Source organism: Haematobia irritans, chromosome 1 (assembly GCF_050003625.1).
Source record: "Haematobia irritans isolate KBUSLIRL chromosome 1, ASM5000362v1, whole genome shotgun sequence".
Taxonomy (NCBI): Eukaryota; Metazoa; Arthropoda; class Insecta; order Diptera; family Muscidae; genus Haematobia; species Haematobia irritans.
The window spans coordinates 38,088,188-38,110,158 of NC_134397.1; the positions used below are offsets into that span (position 1 = coordinate 38,088,188).

At 29.1% G+C, this 21,971-nt stretch overlaps 1 protein-coding gene across 2 annotated transcripts in view; it reads right to left on the bottom strand.

Moving 5' to 3' along the window:
• Gld (Glucose dehydrogenase) overlaps positions 1-21,971 on the bottom strand; it is a 114,136-nt gene that overhangs the window by 76,625 nt on the left and 15,540 nt on the right. The window lies entirely within an intron of this gene.

The window sequence follows — 21,971 nt, forward strand, 5'->3', positions numbered from 1 at the left end:
GTCTCTAACAACCATGCAAAAATTGGTCCACATCGGTCCATAATTATATATAGACCCCATATAAATCGATCTCCAGATTTGTCTTGCGAAGCCTCAAAGAGGAGCAAATTGCATCCGATCTGGCTGAAATTTGGTACATGGTATTGGTATATAGTCTCTAACAACCGTGCAAAAATTGGTCCACATCGGTCCATAACTATATATGGCGCCCATATAAACCGATCCCCAGATTTGGGTTGCGGAGCCTCAAAGAGAAGCAAATTTCATCCGATCCGCCTGAAATTTGGTACATGATATTGGTATATGGTCTCTAACAACCATGCAAAAATTTGTCCACATCGGTTCATAATTATATATAGCCCCCATATAAAACATTCTCCAGATTTGACCTCCGGAGCCTCTTGGAGGATCAAAATTCATCCGATCCGGTTCAAATTAGGTACGTGGTGTTAGTATATGGTCGCTAACAACCATACCAAAATTGGTCCAATCACACAAAAATTGGTCCATATCGGTTCATAATCATGGTTGCCACTAGAGCCAAAAATAATCTACCAAAATTTTATTTCTATAGAAAATTTTGTCAAAATTTTATTTCTAGAGAAAATTTTGTTAAAATTTTATTCGGTTCATAATAACATTTTCATTAATGATCAAAATTTTATTTCTATAGGAAATTTTGTCAAAATTTTATTTCTATAGAAAATTTTGTTCAAATTTTATTCGGTTCATAATCATGGTTGCCACTCGAGCCAAAAATAATCTACCAAGATTTTATTTCTATAGAAAATTTTGTCAAAAGTTTATTTCTATAGAAGATTTTGTTAAAATTTTATTTCTGTAGAAATTTTTGTCAAAGTTTTCTTTCAATAGAAAATTTTGTAAAAATTGTTATTTCTATAGAATATTTTGTGAAAATTTTATTTCTATAGAAAATTTTGTTAAAATTTTATTTCTGTAGAAAATTTTGTTAAAATTTTATGTCTGCTTTGTCAAACTGAATTATATACGTATTGGATCGATCTTTTTTGATTTAATATATACCACGTATGGACTTACATACAATTTAGAATATGGTGTTAGGATGTTTTAAGATACCTTGCCATCGGCAAGCGTTACCGCAACTTAAGTAATTCGATTGTGGTTGGCAGTGTTTAGATGAAGTTTCTACGCAATCCATGATGGAGGGTACATAAGCTTCGGCGTGGCCGAACTTACGGCCGTATATACTTGTTTTTTTACTAAGTCTATCAAATTCTGTCCAGATCGAGTGATATTTAAATGTATGTATGTGGGATAAACCTTTATATATAGCCCCCAACACATTTGACGGATGTGATATGGTATCGAAAATTTAGATCTACAAAGTGGTGCAGGGTATAATATAGTCGGCCCCGCCCGACTTTAGACTTTCCTTACTTGTTTTTTAATAATGGAAGCAATATTAGTGGCATACAAACTCTGTAGGATCGGAATCAATTATAGCTCCTAACATCAGACATTTCTGTTCAGATTGTGATAAAACTCCCATAACTATGTACCCCTTAATGTTCTTACATATGGAAATGCGGGTTATGTCCCAATCCTATACCATTCATACCCCAAAAACAATGTTTACTAATTCAGTAGGGGTGGTTTAGGGTATGATATAGTCGGCCCCGCCCGACTTTCTACTTTACTCACTTGTTTTTATTTATAATTATTTTAAAAAGTCGAGTTTTTATTGTGAATGAAGTTCCTAGGAATGAGGATAGCAACTCTGCTATTGAGCTCTTCTGCAAAATTAAAATAAAAGACTTAAGACACAAACAGAAAAATTACAATTTCCTCTTGATTAGTTTGATTTCCAGTTTGATTAGACTTTGATTAGTTCTAGTCAATAATTAACTGTTATTTACAATCAATAGGATTGATACTATTTAACTGTGATAAAATGTTGCCTGGAATTCATTGTGGTTGCATATATTTAAAAAAATATAAATTGTATACATTGTTATTTTAATTTTAAGCTTGGTTTGTAGCATCCTATTACAATAATTGATGTGATGTCATTTGGTAATGACCACTAATTAGTATTTCCATTGAAGTATTAAAAGCCAAAAAAACATAAAAATACTAATGAGTCAACATATCTGTGTAATATAAACCCGGTTTTTATTTTACTTCTTTTCACATTGACAAATAGAAGGGGAATATGAATATGCAGAAAAATTCAATTTTTCTTAAATTGCATCCAATTTTGAACAATAGTCCATTTCCAGGAATTTCAAAGCTAGTGGCTGTGTAAAGGGGAAATTTTGAATGGAATGGAAATGTAAAAAATAACCACAAAGCACGTTTTGTTTTGTGGTTACACTTTGACGAAATCTTGACATCTGCCATCCATTTGGATTACTATTGTGCTTGGTTGGTCTTTTATTTATTTGTTAACTAACAAACAAAAAAAAAGGAAACCAAATTTAAACGAAAAATCATGACCCTTTAATAAGAAAACAAATTCAGCGTTTGAAGGGACCTTTTGGCAAATACCGGAAAATAAACAAATTTGCATAAAACTTGCTAGGGCTATGGCAAACGAATTGAATTGTAATTTAATTTACTTTCAGAGTTTCCAATTTGCATAATTTTAAATATTATGTTTCATTGGAAATCTAAAATTGAAAAAAAATCAATTGTTTGCTTTTTCTTTATACAATGCAAACAATCCTACAATTCACGAAAAATCGTGTCTTTTGTAATAATTTCTTGCAATTTTCTGTTTGTTTATTGTTATTATGCAGTTCTTCTTTGTAAAACATATTTTTTGGTGTATTAGATTTTTATCCAGCAGCTTTTAAAAAAGATAAAATACTTTAACATTTTTGAAATTAATGAATATTTTACAACAAATGAGTTCCCATCGTTATAACCGCAAAGGAGTTATGCGTGTGTTTTTCACTTGCTATGTGGATTTTTCTTTGACATGGTTTGTAATTAGTTAAGCTTGACTTTTTTTCCACATACAATTTTACTTTGCTTTATTTTGAGAAACAATTCCCCTTAAGAAAAACTTCAATTTGACATAGTAGCAATATTGATAAGGTCTAATAGCATCATTGTGTTTTACACACTGCTCCGTAATTACTGAAGTTTTATAAAACAAAAATCTCAAAACTTCATAAAAACACAAATAGTATTACTTGCCCACATTTATGAATGAATGAAAAACGAGGGGAGGCTATTTTGGTTGAGGAAGACATATAAAATAATAGATAAAGAACCCGTAATCAAGGAATTCAATTCGGAGAAGGTTAGCTTAGGTATAGTAGCATATCGATATTTCAGACTCACTTAGACTATTCAGTCCACTGTGATACCACAGTGGTGAACTTCTCTCTTATCGCTGAAAGCAATTCTATGTTTATCTCACTACTTTTTATAGCCGAATCCGAATAGGTTCCACATTGTGGAGAAACCACTTAGAGAAGCTGCGAAACACTCAGAATTACTGAGAGGGGATAATCCACCACTGAAAAACTATTTGGTGTTCAGACGAAACTCAAGTCGAACCCACGACCTTATGCAAGGCGGGCACCATGGTGGCTCCCTGGGAGAAGGATCGAAAAAAGTCAGTACAGGATTGCAAGCAACTTCTTCGTCTAAACCGCTGCCGTCTGACAGATTTATTCCATAGACTTTATTGTTTACAGGCTTACAAAAGCTCTTTGATTTATTGGATTCAAAAATAAAGTTATTCGTGATAAAATTCAAACGTTACAGTGTGATTTCTTTATTTTTTGTCTGGAAAACCACAAGTGGCTATGGTTAGAGCCCATCAGCATTAAAATGTAAATAAATTTTTAGTTTCTCGTACTGTAATACTGACAGTTTTGCATTGAGTCGATAAAGTGGATAAATGGTAAATAAATGATCCGAAAATTGAAGGTGAGATTTGATTGAAATCCACGCCCCAGTGATAGAAACCTAACTCGTCAGCTGAACATATGACGAAAACGGATGCTATCAATATTGAAAATTGAGCTTGAAGGCCATTGAAGTTCCAAAAAAGATGCAAGAACTCACCAATTCACAAAACTAATTTAGAGGAAAGAGGCAAGGGGTTTCTTCGATTACACGAAAGTTGCTTCTCCAATGAGAAGCCTCTTTAAATTGTGAGCAGTTTGTGAACAAACAAAATAATAACAAGTATATACGGCCGTAAGTTCGGCAAGGTCGAATCTTATGTACCCTTCACCATGGATTGCATAGAAACTTCTACTAAAGACTCTCATCCACAATCGAATTACTTGGGTTGCGGTAACACTTGCTGATGGCAAGGTATCTTAAAACTTCTTAAAACCGTCTTCTCAATTGTAAGTTAGTCCATACGAGGTATATATTAAACAAAAAAACAAGTAAGGAAAGTCTAAAGTCGGGCGGGGCCGACTATATTATACCCTTCACCACTTTGTAAGCCCACATTTTCGATACCATATCAAATCCGTCCAATGTGTTGGATGCTATATGAATCCATACACATATATTCTGTATATCTGAGCACATCTGTACAGAGTTCTGCAATACTTATAGATTGTACATCTAAGTCGGCTAATGCGCTGAGGTGGAACACAATGTTAGTAAAAAACAAGTAAAGAAAGTCTAAAGTCGGGCGGGGCCGACTATATTATACCCTGCACCACTTTGTACATCTAAATTTTCGATACCATATCATATCCGTCAAATGTGTTGGGGGCTATATATAAAGGTTTGTCCCAAATACATACATTTAAATATCACTCGATCTGGACAGAATTTGATAGACTTCTACAAAATCTATAGACTCAAAATTTAAGTCGTCTAATGCACTAGGGTGGAACACAATGTTAGTAAAAAACAAACTTATTATACCCTGTACCACAGTAGTGGTGAAGGGTATAAATATGGGAAACATTTAAATCTGAGGCAATTTTAAGGAAACTTCGCAAAAGTTTATTTATGATTTATCGCTCGATATATATGTATTAGAAGTTTAGGAAAATTAGAGTCACTTTTACAACTTTTCGACTAAGCAGTGGCGATTTTACAAGGAAAATGTTGGTCGAAATCAGAAAAACATATATATGGGAGCTAAATCTAAATCTGAACCAATGTCAACCAAATTTGGCACGCATAGCTACAATGCTAATTCTACTCCCTGTGCAAAATTTCAACTAAATCGGAGTTAAAAATTGGCCTCTGTGGTCATATGAGTGTAAATCGGGCGAAAGCTTTATATGGGAGATATATCTAAATCTGAACCGATTTCAACCAAATTTATCACGCATAGCTACAATGCTAATTCTACTCCCTGTGCAAAATTTCAACTAAATCGGAGTTAAAAATTGGCCTCTGTGGTCATATGAGTGTAAATCGGGCGAAAGCTATATATGGGAGATATATCTAAATCTGAACCGATTTCAACCAAATTTGGCACGTATAGCTACAATGCTAATTATACTCCCTGTGCAAAATTTCAACTAAATCGGAGCAAAAAATTTGCCTCTGTGGTCATTTGAGTGTAAGTCGGGCGAAAGCTATATATGGGAGCTATATCTAAATCTGAACCGATTTCAACCAAATTTGGCACGCATAGTTACAATGCTAATTCTACTCCCTGTGCAAAATTTCAACTAAATCGGAGCTAAAACTTGGCCTCTGTGGGCAAATGAGTGTAAATCGGGCGAAAGCTATATATGGGAGCTATATCTAAATCTGAACCGATTTGGCTGATATTTTGCAAGTTTTTCGAGACTCATAAAATATTCGGATGTACGGAATTTGAGGAAGATCGGTTGATATACACGCCAATTATGACCAGATCGGTGAAAAATATATATGACAGCTATATCTAAATCTGAACCGATTTTTTCCAAAATCAACAGGGATCGTGTTTGAGCCGAAACTGCGAGCTGTACTTTCTTTGCACACAAAAATACATCAACAGACAGACAGACGGACAGACAGACAGACAGACAGACGGACATCGCTAAATCGACTCAGAATTTAATTCTAAGACGATCGGTATACTATGCAATGGATCTCAGACTTTTCCTTCTTGGCGTTACATACAAATGCACAAACTTATTATACCCTGTACCACAGTAGTGGTGAAGGGTATAAATAGGGGAAACATTTAAATATGAACCAATTTTGAGGCAACTTCGCAAAAGTGTATTTATGATTTATCGGTCGATAGATGTGTAATAGAGTAATAGGAAAATTTGAGTCATTTTGATAAGTTTTCGACTTAGCAGTGGCGATTTGATAAGGAAAATGTAGGTATTTCGGCCAGTTTTCCGTAAATAGGAAAAACATATATATGGAATCTATATCGAAATCTGAACCGATTGCAATCAAACTTCACATGCATAGTTACTATGTTGAATCTACTCCCTGTGCAAAATTTCACGTAAATCGGATAACAACTTTGACCTCTGTGGTCATATGACGGAAAAACGGGCGAAAGGTTTATATGGGAGCTATATCAAAATCTGAACCGATTTCAACCAAAATAAACACGCATATGCAGAACCTTAATTCTACTACCTGTGCGAAGTTTCAAGTTCAGTTCTACTCCCTCTGCAAAATTTCACGTAAATCAGAGTAGCACTTTTGCCTCTGTGGGCATATTGGACCAAATCGGGCGAATGATATATATGGGAGCTATATCTAAATCTGAACCGACTTCAACTAAATTTTGCACAATTAACAATACTATAAAACTTACTCCTTGTGCAAAATTTCAAGCAACTCAGGGCAAAACTCTGCACGCACAGAAAAACCATGTTTGAACATGGTTGCCGCATACATTTAATGCTTATTTAGAGCATGTAATTGCCTCGAAAACCATGTATTTTGTCTTTGTAAAAATAGTTTTCGAGTGGAGAAAAATGTATGGTGTAAATAAGCATTTGAATGGTTCTCAAATGCCGCAAACATGTTCTATCATTTAAATGATAGAATTTGAGACCATTGAATGGCCGGGAAAATCATGTACCTGACCATTCAATTTTTACTTTTTTTACAAGGAAAATAGTATTTTTATAGGTTAAGTATAGACATGTCTAGAACCATTACATGGCCATAAGGACCATTTAATTTTTTAACTTGTTTGCAGCGAAAAGAATTTTATAAAAATATTGAGCAGGTATACACGATTTTCATTTTGCGCGTCAGTCGTGTGTTGATTGTTTCTTGGAATGGACGCTGAATACGGATTTACTGTGTTTTGTGTTAATTTATTTATTCAGAAGTGGCACGTGGTTTTATGTGAACACAAAAAGGAAAGTGCACTTGAAAAAATGTACCTGTTTTTGTTCTGCATTTTGCTGTATGGATCATTTATTTTTATTTGCAGTTACATGATATCTGCGTTTGTACATTTGATGGACACGATGTAAATATGGAATAATTACTTATAGTTGGAATTGAAATAAAACAGAGTGTGTAAAAATATATGATGTTTGCTTGAACGGCATTATAAAATCAAATAAACAATGAATTAGTTTATAAATAAATAAAAACAAACAAATAAAGTTAATTTTGTGTTTTCTTTTCTCAAGTGGCGTCCTTTTTTCGACGATGAAAAAAGTTTTTTCATAAAGATCAAAACATTTTAGGCTGTGACCATGTTTTTTTAACTAGGAGAAAAACATTTTTAATGAATACCATAACATTTTAAATCGTGACCATTGTCTTTTCATTCAAACAAAAATTTTTTATCAATATAATAACATATTAGATGAGGACAATTATATTATTCTTAAAACCATGATCACTGAGCCAACATGGTTGCAGGTTAAAACGTTACATAGTCGCCGCAAAAATAGCTGCTATCATATTATTTTGCTCTTCGAATATGATTGTGACAATCATGTTTCTTCTCTGCGTGTGGCTTTTGAGGCCATATAAATCCAAATCGAACGAAAGATATATATGGGAGCTATATCTAAATCGGAACCGAATTTAACCAAATTAAGCACACTTAACGATACTATTAAACGTACTTGTTCTGCAAAATTTGAAGCAAATCAGGGCAAAACTCTCGCTTTTGGGGCCATATAAGTCCAAATCGGACGAAAGATATATATGGGAGCTATATATAAATCTGAACCGATTTAGCTGATATTTGGCAGTTTTTACGGGACTGACAAAACATTCAGATGTACAAAATTTGAAGAACGTCGGTTCATAAATACGTGAATTATGATCAAATCGGTGATAACTATATATGGCAGCTATATCTAAATCTGAACCGATTTTTTCCAAAATCAATAGCGATTGTCTTCTATCCGAAGAAAGGCATTATGTCAAATTTGAGGACGATCGGACTTAAACTGCGACCTGTACTTTGTGCACAAAATTACATATACAGACAGACGGACGGACGGACAGACAGACAGACGGACATCGCTAAATCGACTCAGGATTTAATTCTAAGCAGATCGGTATACTAAAAGATGGGTCTATGACAATTATTTCTTGGCGTTACATACAAATGCACAAACTTATTATACCTTGTACCACAGTAGTGGTGAAGGGTATAAAAACGATTAAATACGTATATAATTTAGTTTGGTAGAAATAAAATTTTGACAAAATTTTCTATAAAAATAAAATGTTGACAAAATTGTCTATAGCAATAAAATTTTGACAAATTTTCTATAGAAATAAAATTTTGACAACATTTTCTATAGAAATAAAATTTTGACAAAATTTTCTATCGAAATAAAATCTTGATAAAATTTTGTATAGTAATAAAATTTGGACAAAATTTTCTATAGTAATAAACTTTTGACAAAATTTTCTATAGAAATAATATTTTGGTAGATTATTTTTGAGGATCGGCTATATATAACTATAGACCGATATAGACCAATTTTGGCATGGTTGTTAATGGCGCAATGTAGCAAATTTCACCACGTACCAAATTTCAACCGGATCGGATGAATTTTTTTGCTCCTCCAAGAGCTCCGGAGGTCAAATCTGGGGATCGGTTTAAATGGGGGTTATATAATTAAGACTGGTATGGACCAATTCCTACATGGTTGTTAGAGACCATATACTAACACCATGTACCAAATTTCAGCCGGATCGGATGAAATATGCTTCTCTTAGAGGCTCCGCAAGCCAAATCTGAGGACCGGTTTATATGGGGGCTATATATAATTATGGACCGATATGTACCAATTTTTGCATTGTTGTTAGAGACCATATACTAACATCATGTACCAAATTTCAGCCGGATCGGATGAAATTTGCTTCTCTTAGAGGCTCTGCAAGCCAAATCTGGGGATCGGTTTATATGGGGGCTATATATAATTATGGACCGATACGGACCAATTTTTGCATGGTTGTTAGAGACCATATATTAACACCATGTACCAAATTTCAACCACATCGGATGAATTTTGCTCCTCCAAGAGGCTCTGCAAGCCAAATCTGAGCGTCGGTTTATATGGGGCTATACGTAAAAGTGGTTCGATATGGCCCATTTGCAATACCATCCGACCTACGTCAATAACAACTACTTGTGCCAAGTTTAAAGTCGATAGCTTGATTTCAACAGACGGACTGACGGCCATGCTTAGATCGACTCAAAATTTCACCACGACCCAGAATATATATACTTTATGAGATCTTAGAGCAATATTTCGATGTGTTACAAACGGTGGAGGATATATTGACTACTTTGACAAATAGTGGTCAACTGAAAATGTACACCTTCGATTCGCTCTCCTCTGGCATACATCGATCGTTATGCCAAAATAAATGTCGAATATGATCCGAAAATGTCCTTAAGACAGAATTGAGCCAGGGCTGCGATAAATATTAGGGGCTCAGACCATGGACAATCCAATATACACAAAATTGCTTATATTCATTGACCGTAAGGTCAGTATAATAAATGCCAAAAAATGGGAAAATGTTCTTAAGACAGAATTGAACCAAGACATCAATAATTATTACGGCCGTAGACCATGGACAATATGGACAAACTGGTCGCTCTTCGCTCATATTAATCCACCATGTGATTAAAAAATGTCAAATATTATCGAAAAAATGTCCTTACGATTGAATTTAACCAGGGCTTCTGCAAATATTTCGGCGGCATACCACGGACATTCCAACATGGCTCAGGACCATTGCATTCAGCACTGTAAACAAGCAACCAAGAATGGCTTAGCAAGGAGGTTGCTCGCTTAATTTCTGCCACACAGTGGCCATCAAAATCTCCGGATTTAATCTCCGCTGGACTTTTGCCAGAATGGGCCAAAATAGCGCAGAGCTAATTTCGTGCAGCGTGAAATGACTTTATCGCTCTATTTAAGGACATAATTCGTGCCAAAGTAACCAATTCGAACAATAACTAAAATTTAATGTTATTTCCTAAATTTTTTGTTTGTGAACAATAAAATTAAAGAAATTAAATGTCGCCTTTTTTTGTTGCATTACATATCAGCTATTCTGTATAGTCGATTTTATGATACCCTCACTAACCCTATTGAATTTAAGATAAGAAGTTATACTGACTTTAAGGGTATTTACTTAAAGAAATAAGGTTATTGGGGGTTATGTCCACAATAGATTGCGTACAAAGTTCTACTAAAGACTGCTACCCACAAACGAATTTTACCCTGATCATGAATATATTCACTATATAAATTAGTAGTAATAATGATCTATAAAGTCTTGGAAAATTTCTATATAATTTGTAAAAAACAAAAATTCTTTATTTTTTGTTGGCATGGTCTTGCAATATTTATTAAGACATAAAAACAATAGACTTAAGACACAAACTTGCCCTATTACATATATCTGCATTTAAACGGGGGAAATTTATATTAATATCCTATTTCAAAAGTTCCTTTCTTCTACTCAATATACCTCACTTCTTTGAGATTTCTCTCTTTTCTTTCTCTCTCTCTCTGCTTTTCACTTGCCACCCCCTCTTGTCATTATAATCTACTGGAGTAGTGTTACGTTTGGCGTTAATGTTTTGTAAAACGTGTGCCGGTAAAAATAGCAGTTGTTTTCTTTTTTGTTGCCATCGTCGTTGATTTCTACGCCTGATGTGTCTGCTGCCTTTTATCTCGTCATACAGATGGAGCAGAAAATCAGTCATGATTAATTGTGATTACGTGGATCCGCTATTATTTCGTCGACTACAACATTTCACCCGCACATTATTCTGCATCTGTAGATCGCCTTTTGCCATTGGGGGTGAATGAGTGGGTAAATGGGGGTTTACTTTAAAATTTATATTTAGGGTTTTTGCTGGTTTTATGTGTTTGTTATTTTGCCCATATCATTTGCACGTCTGAGGCAAAAGTCTGATGTAAAGAGCTGAAATATTTCCTGTTAAATTATCTCAACTTTGTAGTTATTTTTTGTTTCGAAGGGTTAAATTTTCATTAGAGATTTTTTCACGACAAGAAAATTGAAATTGTTTACTTTCTCACGTTGTAATCGCATAATTTGTTGTTGTTTTTTTTTTCATCTATAAGCCTTCACTTTACATTTGCTTACTTTTTTGGGAGTTTTGTAGTATGAAGGGTATTATAGTATAGATCGAGAGAGATAGGTCAAATTCCTGAGGTCAGTATTGTATGGTGTAATGTAATGTGGGGGAGGGTAACCATAGATATTTAATGGAAGTGTAGAGAAAATTCAGTAGTAATTGCTGAATGGTTTTCCGCATTTTGAGTTTGTTTATTTTTTTTTTTTGGGAAAATTTTTGAGAATATCAAATTGAGAATAATTGTATGATTAACGGTACATTTAAAATAAAGTCGTTGAAGAGGAAAAATCAGCAAGACCGCCAATAATGATAGACAGAGCTGAAATTGTTTGAGATTAAAGTCGTTGAATATGAAAAATCAGCAAGACCGTCAATAATGATAGACAGAGCTGAATTTGCTTGAGATTGTCTATATGATGATATCCACTAACTGTACTGGGCAGGTCAAGAAATAAGTTCTACTACCAAATAAAAAAAAATAAAACTGTTTTGTGGGACAAAACGAACTACTAAAACCTAAACTAAATTTTAATAAATTTTTTTAAAGTAGATCGAAGGAATTTTATTTCTATAGAAAATATTGTCAAAATTATATTACTATTGAAAATTTTATTTCTATAGAACATTTTGTCAAACCCTTATTTCTATAGGATATTTTGTCAAAATTCTAATTTTATAGAAATTTTGTCAAAATTTTATTTCTATGGAAAATTTTATCAAAATTTTATTTCTACAGAAAATTTTGTAGAAAGTTTTGTCAACATTTTATTTCTATAGAAATATTGTCAAAATTTTATTTCTATAAAAAAATTTTGCCAACAAAATTTTATTTCTGTAGGAAATTTTGTCAAAACTTTATTTCTATAGAACATTTTGTCAAAACTTTATTTCCATAGAAAATTTTGTTAAAATTTTAATTCTATAGAAAAAGTTGTCAAAAATTTATTGCTATAAAAAATTTTGCCAACTTTTTTTGTAGAAAATTTTGTTAAAACTTTAGTTCCATAGAAAATTTTGTCAAAACTTTATTTCTATAGAACATTTTATCAAAATTTTATTTCTGTTGAAAATTTTATCACAACTTTATTTCTATAGAAAATTTTCTCACAGTCTTATTTCTATAGAATTTTTTTCAAAATTTGACTTCTATAGAAAATTTTGTCATCATTTTATTTCTATAGAAAATTTTGCCAAAATTTTATTTCTATAGAAAATTTTCTCACAGTGTTATTTCTCTAGAAATTTTTTTCAAAATTTGACTTCTATAGAAAATTTTGTCATCATTTTATTTCTATAGAAAGTTTTGTCAAAACTTTATTTCTATGGGAAATTTTGTCAAAACTTTATTTATATAGACATGTTTGTCAAAATTTTATTTCTATAGAAATTTTGTCATTTTTTTTCTATAGAAAATTTTGTCAAAACCTTATTTCTATAGAAATTTTGTCAAAATTTTATTTCTATAGAACATTTTATCAAAATATTATTTCTATAGAAAATTATGTCTATAGAAAATTTTGTAAGAATTTTATTTCTATAGAAATTTTGTCAAAACTTTATTTCTATAGAAAATTTTGTTAAAATTTTAATTCTCAAAAATTTATTAATATAAAAAATTTTACCAACTTTTTTTTGTAGAAAATTTTCTATAAAAAATTTTTATTTTTGTGGAAAATTTTGTTAAAACTTTAGTTCTATAGAAAATTTTGTCAAAACTTTATTTCTATAGAACATTTTATCAAAATTTTATTTCTGTAGAAAGTTTTATCAAAACATTATTTATATAGAACATTTTATCATAATTTTATTTTTATAGAAAATTTCTCACAGCCTTATTTCTATAGACATTTTTTTCAAAATTTGACTTCTATAGAAAATTTTGTCATCATTTTATTTCTATAGAAAATTTTGTCAAAACTTTATTTCTATAGGAAATTTTGTCAAAACTTTATTTCTATAGAAATTTTGTTAAAATTTTAATTCTATAGAACATTTTATCAAAATTTTATTTCTGTAGGAAATTTTGTAAAAACTTTGTTACTATAGAAAATTTTGTTAAAATTTTAATTCTATAGAAAAAATTGTTAAAAATTTATTACTATAAAAAATTTTGCCAACTTTTTTTTGTAGAAAATTTTGTTAAAACTTTAGTTCTATAGAAAATTTTGTCAAAACTTTATTTCTATAGAACATTTTATCACAATTTTATTTCTGTAGAAACTTTTATCAAAACTTTATTTCTATAGAAAATTTTCTCACAGTCTTATTTCTATAGAATTTTTTTCAAAATTTGACTTCTATAGAAAATTTTGTCAAAACTTTATTTCTATAGGAAATTTTGTCAAAACTTTATTTCTATAGGAAATTTTGTCAAAACTTTATTTCTATAGAAAATTTTTTTAACATTTTAATTCTATAGAAATTTAGTCAAAATTTTATTTCTATAAAAAATTTTGCCAAATTTTTTTTTTTTGAAAAATTTCTATAGAAAATTTTGTCAAAACTTTATTTATATAGACATGTTTGTCAGAATTTTATTTCTATAAAAAATTTTGTAAATTTTTTTTTCTATAGAAAATTTGTCAAAATTTTTTTTCTATATAACATTTTATAAAAATTTTATTTCTATAGAAAATTTTGTCAAAACTTTAATTCTATAGAAATTTTGTCAAATTTTTATTTCTATAAAAAATTTTGCAAAAATTTTCTATAAAAAAATTTGTCAAAATTGTATTTATTTATTTTGTCAAAAATGTATGTTTCTGTAGAAAATTTTGTTAAAACGTTATTTCTATAGAAAATGTTGTCAAAACTTTATTTTTATAGAACATTTTATCAAAATTTTATTTCTATAGAAAATTTTCTCACAGTCTTATTTCTATAGAAAACTTTGTCAACATTTTATTTCTATAGAAAATTCTTTCAAAGTTTCAGTTTCATAGAAATGTTTTTAGTAATCAACCATACATTAATATTTTCATTTGAAATATTTTGTTTTTCGAAAAATATTATTTGTTTTCTAAATATTCCAATTTTTTTAAATAAATTATTCTAATAAAAAAATGGAAACAATTTGGGTTGTCCTATTTTTAACATAACGTGTCTTTATATAAACAAATCGCATTATTCAAAAATATTGCAAATGAGTTCAAAGCACTTTTTATCTGTTTACATAAAAGCAAATAAATTTTGTGTATTGAATAAAGATTACAATTAAGGTGGATGGTTAAGCAATTAAGAGTAACGTACCCAGACCAAATATAAAACGTAAAACGAATCGCATCATTTGCGTAGCAATTGAATTTTCAATTTGTCCAAAAAAAAAAACTTCGCAACTTCAAATAATACAAGTCATAGTTCGATAAGATTGCCATTTCAGATGAAGAAAAGGAAATAATATTCATATGGTCATTTGGTATTTGAAAATGAAATGAATGAATTCAATTAGTGTCACCCGTCCAATGGGTTATACAAAATGCAAAGAGTAGGAGAAATTAAACCATAACCGTAGGTAATGCCAGAGGCCACATGAGACTTAAGCATTTTCGTCTCATTATGAAAAGCTCCCACTGTTCAAACAATTGAATGACGAAGGGCATCATTCAAATGAGAATTAAGCGGGTAATTTAATTTTGATTTATATGAGCAATTTTATGTAAAATTTTGATTTATTAAAGGCATTACAATTTTATATATATTTGTTTTTTTGATTATCATCTTAATAAACTTTTATGGAGGAAGCGAGCGATTAAAGACGCTTCGAGCTTTGAAATTACACAGAAAATTATTATATAAGATATTTTCAAATAAAATTTTAATTATATTCAATTATTCAACTAAACCAATCACAAAAATTAGTTGTATCATTTATTGTGTCAAATTTATATATTGCTCTCAACAAAACTTCATGTTTTTTTTTTTTTAATTTTTAAAAATTAAATCTAAACGTTTTTTTCTAAATATTGTTCGAGAAGGCCTTTTTTGCGAAGCTTTGATTTTTTTTCTTCTAATGAATGGTTGAGATTCGTAAGAATTATGAGTATATATTGTAAAATTAGAACAAACAAGTAAGGAAAGTCTAAAGTCGGGCGGGGTCGACTATATTATACCCTGCACCACTTTGTAGATCTAAATTTTCGATACCATATCACATCCGTTAAATGTGTTGGGGGATATATATAAAGGTTTGTCCCAAATACATACATTTAAATATCACTCGATCTGGACAGAATTTGATAGACGTATACAAAATCTATAGACTCAAAATTTAAGTTGGCTAACGCACTAGGGTGGAACACAATGATAGTAAAAAAAAAAATATGGGAAACATTTAAATCTGAAGCAATTTTAAGGAAACTTCGCAAACGTTTATTTATGATTTATCGCTCGATATATACGTATTAGAAGTTTAGGAAAATTAGAGTCATTTTTACAACTTTTCGACTAAGCAGTGGCGATTTTACAAGGAAAATGTTTGTATTTGGACCATTTTTGTCGAAATTAGAAAAACATATATATGGGAGCTATGTCTAAATCTGAACCGATTTCAACCAAATTTGACACGCATAGCAACAAAGCTAATTGTACTCCCTGTGCAAAATTTCAACTAAATCGGAGTTAAAAATTGGCCTCTGTGGTCATATGAGTGTAAATCGGGCGAAAGCTATATATGGGAGATATATCTAAATCTGAACCGATTTCAACCAAATTTGGCACGCATAGCTACAATGCTAATTCTACTCCCTGTGCAAAATGTCAACTAAATCGGAGCAAAAAATTGGCCTCTGTGGTCATATGAGTGTAAATCGGGCGAAAGCTATATATGGGAGCTATATATAAATCTGAACCGATTTCAACCAAATTTGGCTAATTCTACTGCCTGTGCAAAATTTCAACTAAATCGGAGCAAAAAATTGGCCTCTGTGGTCATATGAGTGTAAGTCGAGCGAAAGCTATATATGGGAGCTATATCTAAATCTGAACCGATTTCAACAAAATTTGGCACGCATAGCTGCAATGCTAATTCTACCCCCGGTGCAAAATTTTAACCAAATTGGGGTAAAACTCTGGCTTCTGGGACCGTATTAGTCCATATCGGGCGAAAGATATATATGGGAGCTATATCTAAATCTGAACCGATTTCAATAAAATTTGGCACACTTGACTATAGTACTAATTGTTCTTCTTGTGCAACATTTTAAGCAAATTAGGGTAAAACTCTGGCTTCTGGGGCCATATAAGTCCATATCGGGCGAAATATATATATGGGAGCTATATCTAAATCTGAACCGATTTCAATAAAATTTGGAACACTTGACTATAGTACTAATTGTTCTTCTTGTGCAACATTTTAAGCAAATTAGGGTAAAACTCTGGCTTCTGGGGCCATATAAGTCCATATCGGGCGAAATATATATATGGGAGCTATATCTAAATCTGAACCGATTTCTTCCTAAATCAATAGGGATCTATTCTGAGCCAAAACACATACTTGTGCCAAATTTGAAGTCGATTGGACTAAAACTGCGACCTAGACTTTGATTACAAAAATGTGTTCACGGACAGACGGACATGGCTATATCGACTCAGGAGCCCACCCTGAGCATTTTTGCCAAAGACACCATGTGTCTATCTCGTCTCCTTCTGGGTGTTGCAAACATATGCACTAACTTAACCTCTATCTTGACCATATTCCCTCAAATTTTGTATTTAATTTACTATTCTAAGCAAATAGCTATTACATATTTTAATATAATTTATTTTAATTTAATTTATTTTAATTTAATTTTATTTTATTTTATTTAGTTTTAAACAAATTTAATTTTAACCACCAGTCCTAATGCATTCAAAGAAACATTTCTGTGGACAAAATACCTTCTATCTTTGCCATAATCGATCAAATTTTGTATTTAACAAACTAACTATTATTTATTTTAATTTAATGTTAATGTTAATTTAGTTGTATTAAATGTTATTTACTTTAGTAAAAATTAAATAAAAATTAAACAAATTTAATTTAAAGTATCACATTTTTCAGTCCTAATTGTAGATTTCATTGTTATGTTATGTCTCATATCTATAGGGTTCATTAGATAATGACCTAAATTACCATGTGATTTAATTTCCATAAAGTAATTACTAATAAATTAATCCTCGCTATTAATTATACCCTAGAAATCATTGAAGAAACTATAACTTCAACTTTATTTATTTTGTTGATTTCAGTTAAAATCACAAAAAAGTAGAAATGTCATTAATGAACTATATGGGCTAATCAGGTATTAAAAAAATCTCTTAAGAAGAAATACTTTGCGGTTATGACTTTCTCACAGTCTGTCTTAATCAACGAATCCAAAACCACAGCACGCCATCAGCAATATCTTTAAATATCGAAAAAAAAAACAAAAACACATTGTTCGCGATGTCAAATGATAACAAACGTAAAATTTTTGAGAATTTCAAATTGCATCGGGCGAACTTGATTGGTTTTTCGTTTGTTTTTGTTTTTTTTTTTTAATTATTTCGAATTGGTCAATGAAAGCTTTCGTGGTTTGTCTCTCCTCCCCCATTTATCACTCACCAGCAATGTAGCCATAAATTAATCAAGCACAAACATGATAATTTCTATTCGAAATCAATTAGCTTTTGTTTTGTTGTAATTAATCCTAAATTTGTTAAGAATTTCAAAAGAATATGCCTGAAATATTTTAAATATTTTTTTGGTGTTGAAATTTAATGAAAATAAAAAGTGTTAAAATGCAGGTGCCATGAATAGCGGTTTGTTAGTAATGTCACAGTAACAAAAGGCATTTTAATTGATTTACATTGACCAAAAATGGGAATCAATACTTTTGGGGGGAAAATATACATGCGATATTGCAGATTTCAAAATACGCTTCTTACATCGCTCTTGAGATGAATTAAATTCATGATAATAAGCATCGGGAGTAGAGTGAGGAAGAGGCTAAGGCTACGATTTACAAAAGGACTAGTGAAATAACGAACTTTGAAAGTTCTGAGATGAGAGATCAAAATACTTACCATGGGAAAATTGCAGTTTTTTCATGAGAGGAAGGAAAGGAATAGAACCAAGGATGCCACAGTTGGTAGGATTCTACCAAAATTGGTAGATTTTTTACTGCTTGGTAGATTTTGTAGAAATCTTTTGCCAAACATTCCTCTTCAACTAAGAGATACTATAATTTTCTATAGAAATAAATCTTGACAAAATCTTCCTTAGGATAGAATATGAATTGATTAAAACAAACATTGAAATTTGTTTTTTCACAAAATTTTCTATATAAATAAAATTTTGACAAAACTTTCTATAGACATAAAATTTTGACAAATTTTCTATAGAAATAAAATTTTAACAAATTTTGTATAGAAATGAAATGTTGACATAATTTTCTAGAGAAATTAAATTTAAAAAAATTTTTCTATAGAAATGAAATTTTTACAAAACATTCCTCTCCAACTAAGAGGTACTTAATTTCCTATAGATATAAATCTTGACAAAAGCTTCCTTAGGATAGAATATGAATTGATTAAAACAAATAACTGAAAAAAAAAATTTTGACGAAATTTTGTATAGAAATAAAATTTTTAAAAAATTTTCAATAGAAATAAAATGTTGACAAAATTTTCTATAAAAATAAAATTTTGACAAAATTTTCTATAGAAATAAGTCTGTGAGAAAATTAAAACAAAAAATCTATAGAAACAAAATTTTGACAAAATTTTCTATAGAAATAAAATGTTGACAAAATTTTCTATAGAAGTACAATTTTGAAAAAATTTTCTATAGAAATAAGACTGCGAGAAAATTTTCTATAGAAATAAAATTTTGACAAAATTTTCTATCGAAATACAGTTTTGACAAAATTTTCTATAGAACTGAAATTTTGATCAAATGTTCTAAGAAATAAAGTTTTGACAAAATTTTCTTTAGAAATAAAGTTCTAACAAAATTTTCTACAGAAATAAAAATTTTTGACAAAATTTTCTATAGAAATAAAATGTTAACAAAATTCTCAATAGAAAATTTTCTACAAAAAAAATGGAGGCAAAATTTTTTATAGAAATAAAATTTTGACAAAATTTCTATGGAATTACATTTTTAAAAAAATTTTTCTATAGAAATTAAGTTTTGACAAAATTTCCTATAGAAAAAAAGTTTCGACAAAATTTTCTATAGAAATAAAAATTTTTGACAAAATGTACTACACAAATAAAAATTAAAAAAAAAAAATATCTATAGAAATAAAGTTTTGACAAAATATTCTATAGAAATAAAGTTTTGACAAAGTATTCTATAGAAATAAGGTTTGACAAAATTTTCTATAGAAATAAAATTTTGACAAAATTTTCTATAGAAATATAATCTTAAAAAAATTTTCCGTAGAATAAATTTTTGACAAAATTTCATATAGAAATATAATCTTGACTACATTTTTTATAGAAATAAAATGTTTACAAAATGTTCTATAGAAATAAAATTTTGACAAAATTTTCTATAGAAATAAAGTTTTTAAAAAATTTTCAATAGAAACAAAATGTTGACAAAATTTTGTACAGAAATAAAATGTTTACAACATTTTCTATAGAAATAAAATTTTTACAAAATTTTCTATAAAAATAAAATTTTGACAAAATTTTTACAAAACATTCCTCTCCAACTAAGAGGTACTATAATTTTCTATAGATATAAATCTTGACAAAAGCTTCTTTAGGATAGAATATGACTTGATTAAAACAAACAATTGAAAAAAAAATTCGCCAACATTTTCTATAGAAATAAAATGTTGACAAAATTTTCTATAGAAATAAAATTTTCTGTAGAAATAAAATTTTGACAAAATTTTTACAAAACATTCCTCTTCAACTAAGAGGTACTATAATTTTCTATACATATAAATCTTAAAATAAAATTTTTAAAAATTTTTCTATAGAAATAAAATTTTGACAAAATTTTCTATAGAAATAAAATTTTTACAAAATTTTTATAGAAATAAAATTTTTACAAAATTTTCTATAGAAATAAAATGTTTACAAAATTTTCTATAGAAATAAAATTTTTACAAAATTTTCTATAGAAATAAAATTTTTACAAAATTTTCTATAGAAATAAAATTTTGACAAAATGTTCTATAGAAATAAAATTTTGACAAAATGTTCTATAGAAATAAAATTTTGACAAAATTTACTATAGAAATAAAATGTTGACAAAATTTTCTATAGGAATAAAATGTTGACAAAATTTTCTATAGAAATAAAATTTTTACAAAATTTTCTATAGAAATAAAATTTTGACAAAATTTACTATACACACAAAAAATTTTTTCTCTGATTCAATCACCAAATTAATTGATCCAATTAATTTTTTAATTGAAATGTCTTCAATCACGAAAATGATAGTATCAATCACAGTTTTAATTGGGCATAGAAAAAATTCTTGATTAAAAAATTAATTGATTTTTTCAGCAAAATTCAATTAATTTTTTAATTGATTCAATTAAAAATTTAATTGATGTTGATTGCAAAACGCAATTAATTTATTAATTAAAAAGGGTAACTATTTTTAATTACTTAGTTAGATTGGCTTAGAGTTTTTATTTGGATTAACAAATGATTGTTTGAAATACATTTTTAATTAAAAAAGTAAAAAAAAATCAGCACTTTTTTTAACTGAATTAGTCTTCCGAATTTGATTAAAAAGTTAATTGTATCAATTAAATTTTTAATTAAACATTTTAAAAATTTCAATCATTGACTTAATTAACTTAATATTTCTATCATGATTAAAAAGTTAATTGTATCAATTAATTTATTAACTGAAAAAATTTTCAACTTCAATTAACTTTTTAATTGGAAATATTTTGGTGAAATTTTTTTCTGTGTAGAAATAAAATGTTGACAAAATTTTCTATAGGAATAAAATGTTGACAAAATTTTCTATAGAAATAAAATTTTGACAAAATTTTTACAAAACATTCCTCTCCAACTAAGAGGTACTATAATTTTCTATAGATATAAATCTTGGCAAAAATTTCTTTAGGATAGAATATGAATTGATTAAAAGAAACAATTGAAAAAAAATCGACAACGTTTTCTATAGAAATAAAATGTTTACAAAATTTTCTATAGAAATAAAATTTTTACAAAATTTTCTTTAAAAATAAAATTTTGACAAAATTTTCTATGGAAATAAAATTTTTAAAAAATTTTCTATAGAAATAAAATTTTGACAAAATTTTCTATAGAAATAAAATGTTGACAAAATTTTCTATAGAAATAACATTTTTACAAAATTTTCTTTAGAAATAAAATTTTGACAATATTTACTATAGAAATAAAATGTTGACAAAATTTTCTATAGGAATAAAATGTTTACAAAATTTGCTATAAAAATAAAATTGTGACAAAATTTTCT